General features: G+C 46.3%; 1 long non-coding RNA gene across 2 annotated transcripts in view; it reads left to right on the forward strand.

Moving 5' to 3' along the window:
- Nucleotides 1-2,872: 2,872 nt before the first annotated feature.
- Nucleotides 2,873-13,937, forward strand: part of LOC126934139 (uncharacterized) — a 30,448-nt gene continuing 19,383 nt past the window's right edge. For both annotated transcript variants that reach the window (XR_007718846.1, XR_007718845.1), the window contains exon 1: nucleotides 2,873-13,891. This is a non-coding gene — a long non-coding RNA (uncharacterized LOC126934139). The remainder of the gene's footprint in view (nucleotides 13,892-13,937) is intronic.

Here is a 13,937-nt window from a genome sequence, read left to right on the forward strand (position 1 = left end):
AGAGCGAAAACTCAAAAAGACCCCCCATTTCTCTAATGGTTAGGGTGAGATGATGACTTAAACTTCCCAGTTGAGGCTAATTCTGGCCGAATGCGGTGGCTCACACCTGTAATCCCAGGACTTTGGGAGGCTGAGGATCACCTGAGGTCAGGAGTTCAAGACCAGTCTGGCCAACACGGTGAACCCCATCTCTACTAAAAATACAAAAATCAGCCAGGTGTGGTGGCACACACCTGTAATCCCAGCTACTTGGGAGGCTGAGGCAGAAGAATCACTTGAATCCGGAAGGTGGAGGTTGCACTGAGCTGAGATCGCACCACTGCACTCCAGCCTTGCTGATAGAGTGAGACTCCATCTCCAAAAATAAATAAATAAATAAGCTAATTCCATTGCATCTAGCTTTAAAATAATGGCAGGATTGAGAGTTGTTAACTCAGTTTTTGCTGAGAAATTACAGTCTTTCAAATGTAAATTGCTCAGTCTTCCAATCACCCCCTAAAATCTCTCTAGAGAAGGCTTCCCTTCCTCCCTCCCGAGATAGTAGCTGGGAACAGTAAGGCCCTACAGAGCCTCATGGCCTTGTGGGCGGGGCTGCTGCTACACATGTGCCCTCCAGCTGAGCTGCCTTCTCCCCTTCTCCTACTTATCTCTGGGCATTGTCTTTGGTTCTCTGCCTCTGCTGCTGAGGCATCATGGGTGGCATGAAGCACAGTGTGTTCCCTTCGCTTGGGAAATGGACAGCCCTATTACCCCCGGAGCGCTGCCCCCTCCTCCATAGTGATTTGGCTCCACCTCTGCCCATGCTGGTTCTGCAGATCTTCTGAAGTCAGGCTGCAATTCCCAACCAGTCACCAGCTTGGACTCCTCTACAGGTGACTCTGTACCTCTCTCTCCATGATGACTCTCATAGAAGAGACTGCAGTGCACCACCTAGATCTGCCAGGAATGTTGGGTGCAGACGGCGTACAGCTGAGTTCTTTCTTAGGTATACCCCTCCTGGGCGGGGGATGGGGAATGCATCGAATGAGTGGTCAGATAGGGATACAAGGATTCAGCTCCCTTGCCTCAATTCGGAACTATTAATTAATTAATTAATTAATTAATTAGAAATGGAGTTTCACTCTGTCATCCAGGCTGGAGTACAGTGCTGCAATCTTGTTTCACTGCAACCTCTGCCTCCTGGGTTCAAACGATTCTCCTGCCTCAGCCTCCCAAGTAGCTGGGATTACAGGCACATGTCACCATGCTGGGCTAATTTTTTGTATTTTTTAGTGGAAATGGGGTTTTGCCCTGTTGGTTAGGGCTGGTCTTGAACTCTTGACCTCAAGCGATCCACCCACCTTGGCTTTTCAAAGTGCTGGGATTACAGGCATGAGCTGCCGCACCTGGCCATTTTAGAACAGTTCTAAAAGACTATCCCAGCTTCAGAACTCCCCACGGGATCAATGGAGGCCTTTATTAACAGTGCCAGAGCTCAGTTTCTCTCTCTGCTTAGTCCTTACTCCCTTACAGTTATAGTTGCCAAGAACAGCTCCCTGTAACCTCCCTAGGTTGCCACCTAAAGCCCTCATGTCTCCCTCAGGGAAGTGTTTGAAAATTCACTGAAAACCAACTGACTAAAGGCAGATTCATTGCAGAAAAGGCATAAAAACATTAACATGAATGGGAGGAAATTACAGAATGATCACTCAAAAAACAGTGCGGTTCAGAAGCTCCCCTTTTTTCATAAGGGAGGGGGGAGATGGAAATTGTAGACAATTCTTTGAAGGGGTAGTAAACCATTAGCCACAACGAATGGCGTTGGGAGGCCACCAGTACAGAAAGGTAAGGAACAGAGGTTGCTCCACAGGAACAAAGGTTGTCTTATACAACTAAAGGCCCCCGCCCCCGGTAATCTCTTGGAGCTACCCTCAGAAGAAGAGGAAAACTCAGCCTTGGCATGGTGATGACTTGAGTCTCTTCTCTCATGGTTGACCATTCCTAGTTAGTTGATGAGCTGGCTAGGGAGGGAGTCTTAAGACAATTGCAGGCGGGGCGCGGTGGCTCACGCCTGTAATCCCAGCACTTTCGGAGGCCGAGGCAGGTAGATCACGAGGTCAGGAGATCCAGACCATCCTGGCTAACACAGTGAAACCCAGTCTTTACTAAAAAATACAAAAAAAATTAGCCGGGCGTGGTGGCGGGCGCCTGTAGTCCCAGCTACTCGGGAGGCTGAGGCAGGAGAATGGCGTGAACCTGGGAGGTGGAGCTTGCAGTGAGCCGAGATGGTGCCACTGCACTCCAGCCTGGGAGACAGAGCAAGACTACGTCTCAAAAAAAAAAAGACAATTGCATTTAAGCTTTCTTAGAAGTCAGATAAGCGAATTCCAGAGAGGGTCCAACCCTTCTAGTGCTTCTTCGGGAAAGAGGACCGGAGTGACAGGGAGGTTGGGGGAAAGAACAGAGAAAGACTGGTTCTAAGGCTTATTTCTGAGTTGAGGAGCGCCTCTACCTGGCCCCCGCACCGTCTGGGAAGTGAGGAGTGCCTCGCCCGGCCGCCCCACCCACCCTCTGGGAAGTGAGGAGCGCGTCTGCCCAACGGCCACCCTGTCTAGGAAGTGAGGAGCGCCTCTGCCCAGCTGCTGTGCAACCCTCCAAGTGTGAAGTGGCAGCTCTGTGTGTGATCTTTCTGTCCTCCCCAAGTTTGCATTTTTGACATTAAAGTTTACTTTTAAGTGAAGAAGAAGAAAAAGAAGAAGAAGAAGAAGAAGAAGAAGAAGAAGAAGAAGAAGAAGAAGAAGAAGAAGAAGAAGAAGAAGAAGAAGAAGAAGAAGGAGGAGGAAGGGGGAGGGGGAGGGGGAGAGGGAGGGGGATGGGGGAGGGAGGAGGAGGAGAAGGAGAAGAGAAGGAGAAGGAGAAGGAGGAGAAGAAGGAGAAGGAGAGGAAGAAGAGGAAGAAGAGGACAAAGAAGAAGAAGAAGAATCCACCTAGGGAAAAGAACATGTTTCTGCTTTCAAATGTGCTTGTTATAAACTTTGCCCCAGGAGGCAAAGTGAAATTATAGCCAAGCCTACCTGTCAGTGAGCTGCATTGTGATAGAAAACATCAAACAACTCTTTTCTACTTTGGATTTTGATTCACAGTAAAACTTTCCACTAGAAATCAATATTGACTTCTTATCACCTGCAGGTCAATATACCTTGGTGTCACCTCCCCTTTCTCCACTCCTTTTACTCTTAGAGACTTGGAGGGCTCAGAAGACAGGAAGATGTAGGAAAGTTTGGAACTTCCTAAAGACCTGATGAATGGCTTTGACCAAAATGCTGATAGTGATAAGGACGATGAAGTCCAAGCTGAGGTAGTCTCAGATGGAGATGAGGAACTTTTTGGGAACTGGAACTGGAGTAAAGGTAACTTTTGCTATGCAATGAGACTGGTGGAATTTTGCCTTGGCCTTAGAGATCTGTGGAACTTTGAACTTGAGAGAGATGATTTAGGGTATCTGGTGGAAGAAATTCCTAAGCGGCAAAGTACTCAAGAGGAGGCAAAGCATAAAAGTTTGGAAAATTTGCAGGCTGCCAATACAATAGAAACAAAAACCCCATTTTCTGGGGAGAAATTCAAGCCAGCTGCAGAAATTTGCATAAGTAACAAGGTGCCAAATGTTAATCACCAAGACAATGGAGAAAATGTCTCCAGAGCCTGCTAGAGACCTTCACAGCAGCCTCTCCCATCACAGGCCCAGAGACCTAGGAGGAAAAAAATGGTTTCTTAGGCCAGGCCCAGGGACCCCCTGCTGTGTGTTAGCCTAGGGACTTGATGCCCTGCATCTCAGCCACTCCAGCTGTAGCTAAAAGGGGCCAAGGTACAGCTCAGGCCATGGCTTCAGAGTGGAAGCCTCAAGCCTTGGCCACTTCCATGTGGTGTCGAGGCTGTTGGTGCACAGAAGTCAAGAATTGAGGTTTGGGAACCTTCGCCTAGATTTCAGAGGATGTATGAAAATGCCTGGATGTCCAGGCAGAAGTTTGCTGCAGGGGCAGAGCCCTCATGGAGAACCTCTGCTAGGGCAGTGAGGAAGGGAAATGTAGAGTTGGAGCCCCCACACAAAGTCCCCACTGGGGCACTGCCTAGTGGAGCTGTGAGAAAAGGACCACCATCCTCCAGACCCCAGAATGTTAGCTCTACCAACAGCTTGCACCACGCACCTGGAAAAGTCACAGACACTCAACACCAGCCTGTGAAAGTAGCCAGGAGGGGGGATGTACACTGCAAAGCCACAGGGGTGGAACTGCCCAAGGCCATGGGAGCCCACCTCCTGCATCAGCATGGCCTGGATGTAAGACATGGAGTCAAAGGAGATTATTTTGCAACTTTAAGGTTTAATGCCTGCCCTATTGGATTTCGGACTTGCATGGGGCCAGTATCCCCTTTGTTTTGGCCAATTTCTCCCATTTGGATTGGGTGCATTTATCCAATGCCTGTACCCCCATTGTATCCAGGAAGTAACTAATTTGCTTTTGATTTTACAGGCTCATAGGCAGAAGGGACTTGCCTTGTCTCAGATGAGACTTTGGACTTGGACTTTTGGGTTGATGCTGGAATGAACTAAGACTTTTTTTTTTTTTTTGAGACAGTCTCACTCTGTCACCCAGGCTGGAGTGCAGTGGTGCAATTTCAGCTCACTGCAACCTCCACCTCCCAGGTTCAAGCAATTCCCCTGCCTCAGCCTCCCAAGTAGCTGAGATTTCAGGCACCTGCCACCATACCTGTATAATTTTTGTATTTTTAGTAGAGATGGGGTTTCACCATGTTGGTCAGGCTGGTCTCAAACTCCTGACCTCAGGTGATCTGCCCACCTCAGCCTCCCAAAGTTCTGGGATTACAGGTGTGAGCCACTGTGCCCTGCCTAGAAGGAGTTAAGACTCTGTGGGACTGTTGGGAAGGCATGATTGTGTTTTGAAATATGATGACAGGAGATTTTGGAGGGGCCAGGGGCAGAATGATATGGTTTGGCTGTGTCCCCACTCAAATCTCACCTTGAATTGTAGTTCCCATAATCCCCGTGTGTCATGGGAGGGACCGGGTGGGAGGTAATTGAATCATGGGGGTGGTTACTCCCATGCTGTTCTTGTGATAGTGAATGAGTTCTCATGAGATCTGATGGTTTTATAAGCATCTGGCATTTCCCCTACTTGCACTTATTCTCTCTCCTGCAGCCCTGTGAAGAGGTGCCTTCCACCATGATTGTAAGTTTCTTGAGGCCAGCCATGCAGAACTGTGAGTCAATTAAACTTCTTTCCTCTATAAATTACCCAATCTTGGGTATTTCTTCATAGCAGCATGAGAACGGAATAATACACCTCCTCAAGTCTTGTCTCCTCCAGGAAACTTTCTGGAAGACAGCACCCAAAGCCCTGCTTGTCTCAGCCATCCATTTGTTGAGCCTCAACACTGCCATGTGGTGCCATGTGCATTTACAGTGGAGATGTCTGAACTCCTGAGCTGGACCACACACTTCTGGGTCTTGATTTGTCTTTGTACTTCTTGGCACCACTTACTGCACACTATGCCTGGTGCATGAGTGATCTGCTCTCAGCACTTGTTAAGCATTGTGCCATGTGTATGAAACTAGGCCAGGTGTTGTGTGCAAGGAGGTAAGTAGAATCTAGTCCCTGGCCTTGAGAGGCTCTCAGCCTCAGGTGCAGACAGTCCTGTGATAAGAGCAGTACAGGCTGTGATGTGGGAGCCGAGATGGAGAAGTCCTGCCCCCTGCTTGGGAGGATTTATGGAGACATGAGGCATTTGCCTGGGTCTGGAAGAGTGAGAGCTGTGGTATCTCTTAATCTCTGCTTCCTCCTTCTGTCCAGAAAATACTTGAAGGCCAAAGCAGGCAAAAGAAATTTCAGGAGATCCAGGTAGAAATAGCAACCAGACTGATTCAGAACAGGAAAAACACCCTCTATATGAAACTTCGCTGAGATTGAGCAAGTCTGCTGAAGTCTCTGCTCTGTGCCCTGGCCTTCTCTGCTGTCTGCAAGGGCTGAAGGCAGAGAGTGGTTGTTTTCCATAGGGTTCTCAATGATGCTGCCATTGTGTCTGGCACCAGAACAAGAAGGCTGCTTCCTAGAGAAAGGTAGCAGTGCCTGCAATCAGATAAGATCCATCACTCTGAAACCCTCCAAACACTGCAGATTGCATGGCGGCTGGCGGCTTCCTGCAACTGCAGCTTCAAGCTAGTAGTATGGGAGCTGCATGATCTTATCATCATCCCAGGTCACCTTCAGACCTCCTTAGATTATTCTCAAGGTGAGGAGAGGGTGATAAAACCCCAAACATTCTGCTTCTAATGTCACCTTTGCCACCAGTATCACATAGGGGACTATAAAAGAACTATTCTTTTTTAATTATTCATTATCATGATTCACAAATTTAAAAATCCAGACAAATAAAAAGAAAAAACCGTAAATATCTAACAAATGAAGATCTGTTAAATAAATTATAATGTGCCCATGCAATGAGACATTTAGCAGCCATTTAAAATGACGGTATATAAGGCTGGGCACAATGGCTCACACCTGTAATCCCAGCGCTTTGGGAGGCTAAGGCAGGTGGATCACTTGAGGTCAGAAGTTTCAGACCAGCCTGGGCAATGTAGTGAAACCCCATCTCTACTAAAAATACAAAAATTAACAGAGCGTGGTGGCAGGCAGCTATAATCCCAGCTACTTGGGAGGCCGAGGCAGGAGAATCATTTGAAGCCGGAAGGTGGAGGTTGCAGTGAGCCAAGATTGCACCACTGCACTCTAGGCTGGGCAACAGAAGGAGACTCCATCTCAAAAATAAATAAATAAATAAATAAATAAACAAACAAACAAACAAATAAAATAAACTGACAGTGTATGGTTCACCCCTGTAATCCCAGCACTTTGAGAGGCCAAGGTAGGAGGATCACTTGGGCCCAGGAGTTCAGGATCAGCCTGTTTCTACAAAAACTAAAAATTAAAAAAATAACTGGGCATGGTGGTGCATGCCTGTAGCTCAAGCTACTCAGGAGGCTGAGCTGGGAGCATCACTTGAGCCTTGGAAGTCAAGGCTTCAGCGAGCCGTGTTTGGGCCACTGCACTCCAGGTTCAGCAACAGAGTGAGACCCTGTCTTAAAATAATAAAATAAAATAAATTAAATATAATGTATATTTGTACTGACATGAAAAGATATTTGACATATTAATAAGTGAAGAAAATAAGTTATAGCTTATAGATGTATATATACATGTGAATAGCTATATACACAGAAAACAAAGAAAGGTGGGAAAAAGCCTGGGAAACTATCTGTCAGAATGTTAAATGTTGGTTATTTCCAGGTTGTATCCTCATGGATAATTTTTTTTTTTTTTTGAGACAGAGTCTTGCTCTGTTGCCCAGGCAGAGTGCAGTGGTGTGAGCCCAGCTCATTGCAACCTCCACCTCAGCCTTCCGAGTAGCTGGGATTACAGGCACCTGCCACCATGCCCAGCTAATTTTTGTACTTTTGGTAGAGACGGAGTTTAACCATGTTGGCCAGGCTAGTCTTGAACTCTTAACCTCATGGGATTCGCCCGCCTAAGCTTCCCAGAGTGCTGGGACTGCAGGCACTCATGGATAATTTTTATTTTTTATCTACATTCTTAATGTGTATACAATGGGCAATCAATGAGTGATCATAAAAGGCCTGTCTGAATGAGCCTCTAGGATGATTTTGAAAGTGAATGGCCTGACCCTGGAGACTCATCACCTCCTTCTTACCTTGAGAATAACCTGAGCAGCCCAAAGGTGATCTGTAATAGGTGGTAAGATCATGCCAGGTCACATGTGGCTGGAAGTTGGAGTGGTAGAAAGCTGCCAATTGCAGTAAAATCTGCTGTGCTTCGGAGGTTTTTTGTTGTTTTTGTTTTTGTTTTGAGACAAGGGCTTGCTCTGTCAGGCTGGAGTGCAGTGATGTGATCACAGCTCACTGCAGCCTTGACCTTATGGGCTCAATTCATCCTCCCACTCAGCCTCCCCAATAACTGGGTCCACAGGCATGCACCACTATGCCCGGCTAATTTTTGTATTTTTATAGAGATGGAGTTTTGTCATGTTGCCCATGCTGGTCTTGAACTCCTAGGCTCAAGTTATCTACCCGCTTCAGCCTCCCAGAGTTCTTGGCCAAGGAAGTTTTTTGGGTAACAAGGAATAGTTCTGAGTGTAGACATTGCTAATTTTCTCCTTTCCGCCCTAGTTTCCAGAGTCAATGGTGACTCCATCAGGTGACTTTACCTGGGACCAACTGCTGTGTCCTCAGCTCTTTCAAACAGCAGCGATGGTCTAGGTCAGCTCAGATAACTCCCCACCAAGCACCGGTTTCATTTACTCTCCTTCTGCAGCCAAGTCTCAACTCAATCAGGAGTGAGCCTCAGTTGAGAGCAGATCACTTTACTCACTATTATTTCATTGCCTGCATTTACCCCTTGCCCAAGAGTCCAGCTCACTTTCCCATAGTAAATTATTTATATTCAAAAGCTCAGAAAAAATCCTTGATCTCCCAATTCCTCCAGAGTCTTGCCTCCAACATTTTAACTCTTTCCCTCTGTTGTCTTGCTGGATATCTTCTTTAGCTTTGGCATCTTCCCACTACATTTAGACCTGGATTTGAGGGAAGTGGGGAACTGAGTAAAGTAGAGCAGTTCCTGAAGAACCAGACCCTCAGCGTGTTTAGCAGGATCAGGGCTCCTCTCTCTGGACAGGATTGGAGTGGCCTCTGTAGTCATGCTGAACCGCTCCAGCAAGAGGATAGGGGAGCTTTCCCACTCAGACCTTTTCTCGTACTTCATTCCAGCATGCACACCCATGCACACGCATACACAAAGGAATTCACACATCTGGAAATGACATGTGCACAGTCATGCGTGCATGCTCCATATACACACCCCAACACATATGTAGACACACACCAACAGGAGCTCTCTGAGGCACCCATACATATAAGTATATAGACATAGGCATCATATGCATATAAGTATATAGACACAGTATATAAATATATAACACACAGGCAGTATACAGACATTCAAACATTGTTATTAACATAAGATATGCACAGACATACCTGTACATTCTAACATACACAGACGTCAATCCTCGTATTTAATCACACAGACATAAGCATACATGAGTCTACTTAGTGCAGGCAAAGAAGACAGTGACAAGTGATCTGTCCCCAGCAGAGACCACTGCTACACACCCTGACACTGGGATTGCTTTTTTTCCTAGGAAGTTTTTGCAGGAAGTTGCCTGTGCCTTTGACAAAGAGTTCATCCCTCCTCTGTCTCCCACTCCCCAGCCAGCTTTCTCCTCCCTGTCCCCCTTGTGGCCCCATTCTTTCATCCATAGCTGTGCCTGGCCAAGAAGAATGCTAATCACCATGACAGGAACTGTTTCCACCTGTTTACATCCCTGCTCGCCTCCCTCTGATGCCATTTTAGACTCTGCCAAGCAGCCGAGGAGGCCTGCTGTGCGGGCCAGCTTGAGAGAGGGAAAGGAATGAGCGAGAGGACAGTTGGAGTGTGAAAAGGACCCGTCGCTAAGTGACTCCCCATTCCAACAGCCACACACAAGATGCACATAATTGCTTTTAGCACAGTGGGATGGATAGAGATACAAAAGGTCAAATCAAGGATTTGTCCCATAATATCTTTGCTAAGCAGCAGCGTCAGACATTGGAAAAGCATATTCATGAATTGAGTTGCCAGAGTATGGGGCAGGCTTTTCAGAGGCGGCTGTGTGTTCCCTCTTTGAGGTGTGCCTGCCGTGGTGATTGGATTCACATGGAGCAAGTGACTTCTCAACGCTCAACAAAGCTCTGCCTGTGAATTGGACTAAATAGACTATTTGGCAGGCAGCTGAGATAACTATGCTAAGTGAATTTCATAGTTGCTCCCACTCCCCTTAAGCTCAAGCCTACTGGAAAATGCAGGATCAAGGCCAGACTCCTGAGACAGTCATTCAAGGGCCTCCACCATCTGACCCAAATCTATCTTGCTAGGCATTTCCCAACATGAAGATCAGATGTCCACCCCACTAGGCACTGTGCTGGTCTCTGAGCACTTTAGGAGGCTGAGGCAGGCCTGGCCAACAGGATGAAACCACATCTCTACTAAAAATACAAAAATTAGCTGGGTGTGATGGCGCACGCCTATAATCCCAGCTACACAGAAGGCTGAGGCAGGACAATCACTTGAACCCGGGAGGCGGAGGTTATAGTGAGCCGAGATGGTACCACTGCACTCCAGCCTGGGCGACAGAGTGAGACTCCTCAAAAAAAAAAAAAAAAAAGATGGGAAAAGGAAGAGAGGGACTAAGAACTATCACATTCCATTACATGGTGACCATTGGTGACCTTAGGCAGCATGGTTTTTGTGAACTTGTAGAGGCAAAAGCTTGCATTGAAGTAGTTTCAGTAGGAATAGTGAACTTTTGAGAAACTTTGCAATACAGAGAAACAGATCAATGAGATAAAGTAGTAGGATTAAAAAAGGATTTTTAAAAAATGGGGTATAAAAACTGTCTTCAAAACACATTTGTTCACAATATGTCAGGGTTGTACCAAAATTAAGTCTACTCTTGAGCTTTCAGTGGTTGAAGGAATCTCCACCCCTAGTTTCTCTGAAAACCAGGCCAGCTTATGCCTTCTTTTAATCCCAGTCTTGTGGCTTTGTCCACATTGAACTTTCTCCTTCCCCATCATCCTGGCCAATTTATCATTCTTCCTTCCAGATTTCTCTTATTAACCTGTGAAGGAAGGGAGACGTTTTTTCTGGAGAACTATATTCTCTAGCAAACAGAACTGGCAAATCAGTTCTTCCTAGCAAGTTAAAAAGATATAACAAGTAATTTTTAGACATCTAATGTTCTCCATAGGAAAAAAGAATACCCAGCATATGAACTGCAGAGATGCATTTTCAGTTTTCAGAAAATACACTGTGTGTCGGGCACATAATTTCATTAGCCTATTGTGTGGGGTGAGCTATTGTGAGGGATCTGTCATGTCTCTGTCATTTCCAACCCCCATTGGGGTTTAATCACATTAAGGGTTATTTGCAACTATGGTTTCCCATTTCAAATCACATTAGGCTAAAATTAGGCCTATAACTTATACTTTGGGATCCGAATCTGCAACATTTTCCATCTGCATATCATACTGGTTAAGTCGCTTCTGAGTGTTGAAAATAAAAAATGAAATAAAAATATCAAGAGTTAGAACTTGAGGCCGGGGGCGGTGGCTCACGCCTGTAATCCCAACACTTTGGGAGGCTGAGGAGGGTGGATCACTTGAGGTCAGGAGTTCAAGACCAGCTTGGCCAGCGTGGCGAAACCGTGTCTCTACTAAAAATACAAAAATTAGCCAGGCGTGGTGGTGCATGCCTGTAGCCTCAGCTACTCAGGAGGCTGAAGCATGAGAATTGCTTAAGCCTGGGAGGCAGAGGTAAGCTGAGATTGTGCTACTGCACTCCAGCCTGGGCGACAGAGTGAGGCTCCATCTCAAAAAATAAAAAATAAAATAAAATAATTAGAACTTGAGAACAACTGACATTGTGATTTTCCTGAAGGTTGTCTCCAGTGGGAAAATAACTGGAAGGGCTACTCCTCTTTCATCAGAGGTGTGGGTGGAATCTTGTTAATGTCATCCCAATGTCTGTGAAAAGGTTAATTGTCCCCCTCAAGGCAATGTGTCTTTTTGAATGGCAATTTGGGACTGGCTCTTGACTTTTGCATAGTCCCTGCCAGTTAGAGTTGCACAGGTTGTAAATAATGCCTCCTGGAGTGATGCAGTGCACAACCTACACAACTATATGCTGCAGCCAGGCTTCAAGGCAAAAGAGAGCGTACATAAAATGACAGTGCAAATACTTGGTGTTTTTTCCCCAACGGTGGCCTTGCCTTTACTGCCACTGAGTCCCTCTCCACTCTACTCTACTGAAAAGGGCTGAGGGCACTCAATGTGCAACCCCCATCAACCCATTCAAAAATATTCTGTGGGTGATATTGACTGCTGCATTTGCAACCGTGATGCACAAAGGAAACCACAATCCAACCTTGAGATCTATGTGCCCAGCAAAATGGCTCCCATGTCCCTGAACAGAGATCACTGGAACGTCATTGTACTCAGAGCACTCACATACTGCACACCTCCAGCTAAGGCTGAACTGCACCACCAGCTCCCACTGCTTCAGCAGTACCACAGCACTCACACATTCTGGAGCGCCTCTTTCTCCACTCCTCTTCTCCTCTGCCATCTCCTTCTCTGCCCTCTGCACACAATGCTGGCTCCACCATGGAAAGACCGCAGTTCCTTGAGGTCTCTGAGGTGCCTCTGTGTCCCTCAGAGGGAATCATCTACAAAGTCACAGCCTTTCTCTTGTGAATATCAGTTACATCTTACCAAAGACTCTTTCCTTTCCAGAGAGGAATGAGGAAGAAAGAAAATCCCATTCTATCTCACTCTAACCTGGAAAGTTCTTTACTCTTGATCCAAATCTGACTTCTAGTTTTGCCATGGCTCTCCTACATTCAGCCTTCACCTGCTACAGCTCATTGTCATGGTTCTCTTCGTATTTTCTTCTACAGGCTGGATTTCCCTAGTTTCTCCTCTGTGTTCTCGTATGACCTAGTTTCTGAACTCCTCACCACCATAGTCAGCCCATCCCTCATCTCCCACATTGATATCCCTTATAAAACCCAAGGCCCAGAAGAGAACATTCACCCAGATGCAGTTACATGGGAGCAGATTCCATCTATTTTCATGGGCATGTTACAATTTTAGTTGGCATAAAGTAGTTATGGGGATTATAATGTGCTTCAAGGACTGGCCTTTTGAAAATAGACTGGATTTAAGCTTTTACTCTATGGGACATGGTGTTGGGTTTTTGTCGTCATTGTTGTTTGTTTTGAGACAGGCTCTCACTCTGTCGCCCAGGCTGGAGTGCAGTGGCACGATCATGGCTCACTGCAGCCTTGCCCTCTCTGGCTCAGTTGATTCTCCCACCTCAGCCTTCCAAGTTGCTGGAACTACAGGCAATCACCACCACACCTGGCTAATTTTTTGTATTTTTTTTTTTTGTTTTTTTAGAGATGAGGTTTTGCCATGTTGCCAGGCTGGTCTCAAACTCCTAGGCTCAAGTGATCCTCCCACCTTGGCCTCCCAAAGTGCTGGGATTACAAGTGTGAGCCACAGTGCCTGACCTCTATCAGACATGTTTTTAAATGACCTACATTTATTTGACATATTCAGGAAAACCTATTGGACAATATGATCGGTCCTGTGTGACCTTCGGTAGGTCCTTTCCCCATTGTGGGTCTCAACAACTGATATGGTTTGGCTATGTCCCCACTCAAGTCTCATCTTGAATTGTAGCTCCCATAATTCCCACACCTTGTGGGAGGGACACAGTGGGAGATAATTGAATCATGGGGCCAGTTTCCCCCATACTGTGCTCATGGTAATAAATAAGTCTCACAAGATCAGATGATTTTATAAGGAATTTTCCCCTTTTGCTTGGCTCTCATTCTCTCTTGTCTGCCACCATGTAAGATGTGCCTTTCATCTTCCACCGTGATTGTGAGGCCTCCCAGCCACATGGAACTGTGAGTCCAGTAAACATCTTTTTCTCTTTAAATTACCCACTGTTGGGTATGTCTTTATCAGCAGCGTGAAAATGGACAACTTTATCAAGAAAATGTGGGTGTTATTTTGATGATCTCTAAGCTTTTCGTGATTTGTTCTTTTTCCTTAGGGACCCAAGTGTTACTAAAACTAAAGTGGAACCTCCCAACTCTGCTACCCATGCACACATGGTTGGAGCTGCAAAACCAGGTTTTCCTTCATCCCTTACCCTGAGTGAGTAATATGGTGAGAAGGAGGGAAAGGGCATGGGGCGTGGGAG

This window comes from Macaca thibetana, chromosome 13 (genome assembly GCF_024542745.1).
Source record: "Macaca thibetana thibetana isolate TM-01 chromosome 13, ASM2454274v1, whole genome shotgun sequence".
Classification (NCBI taxonomy): domain Eukaryota; kingdom Metazoa; phylum Chordata; class Mammalia; order Primates; family Cercopithecidae; genus Macaca; species Macaca thibetana.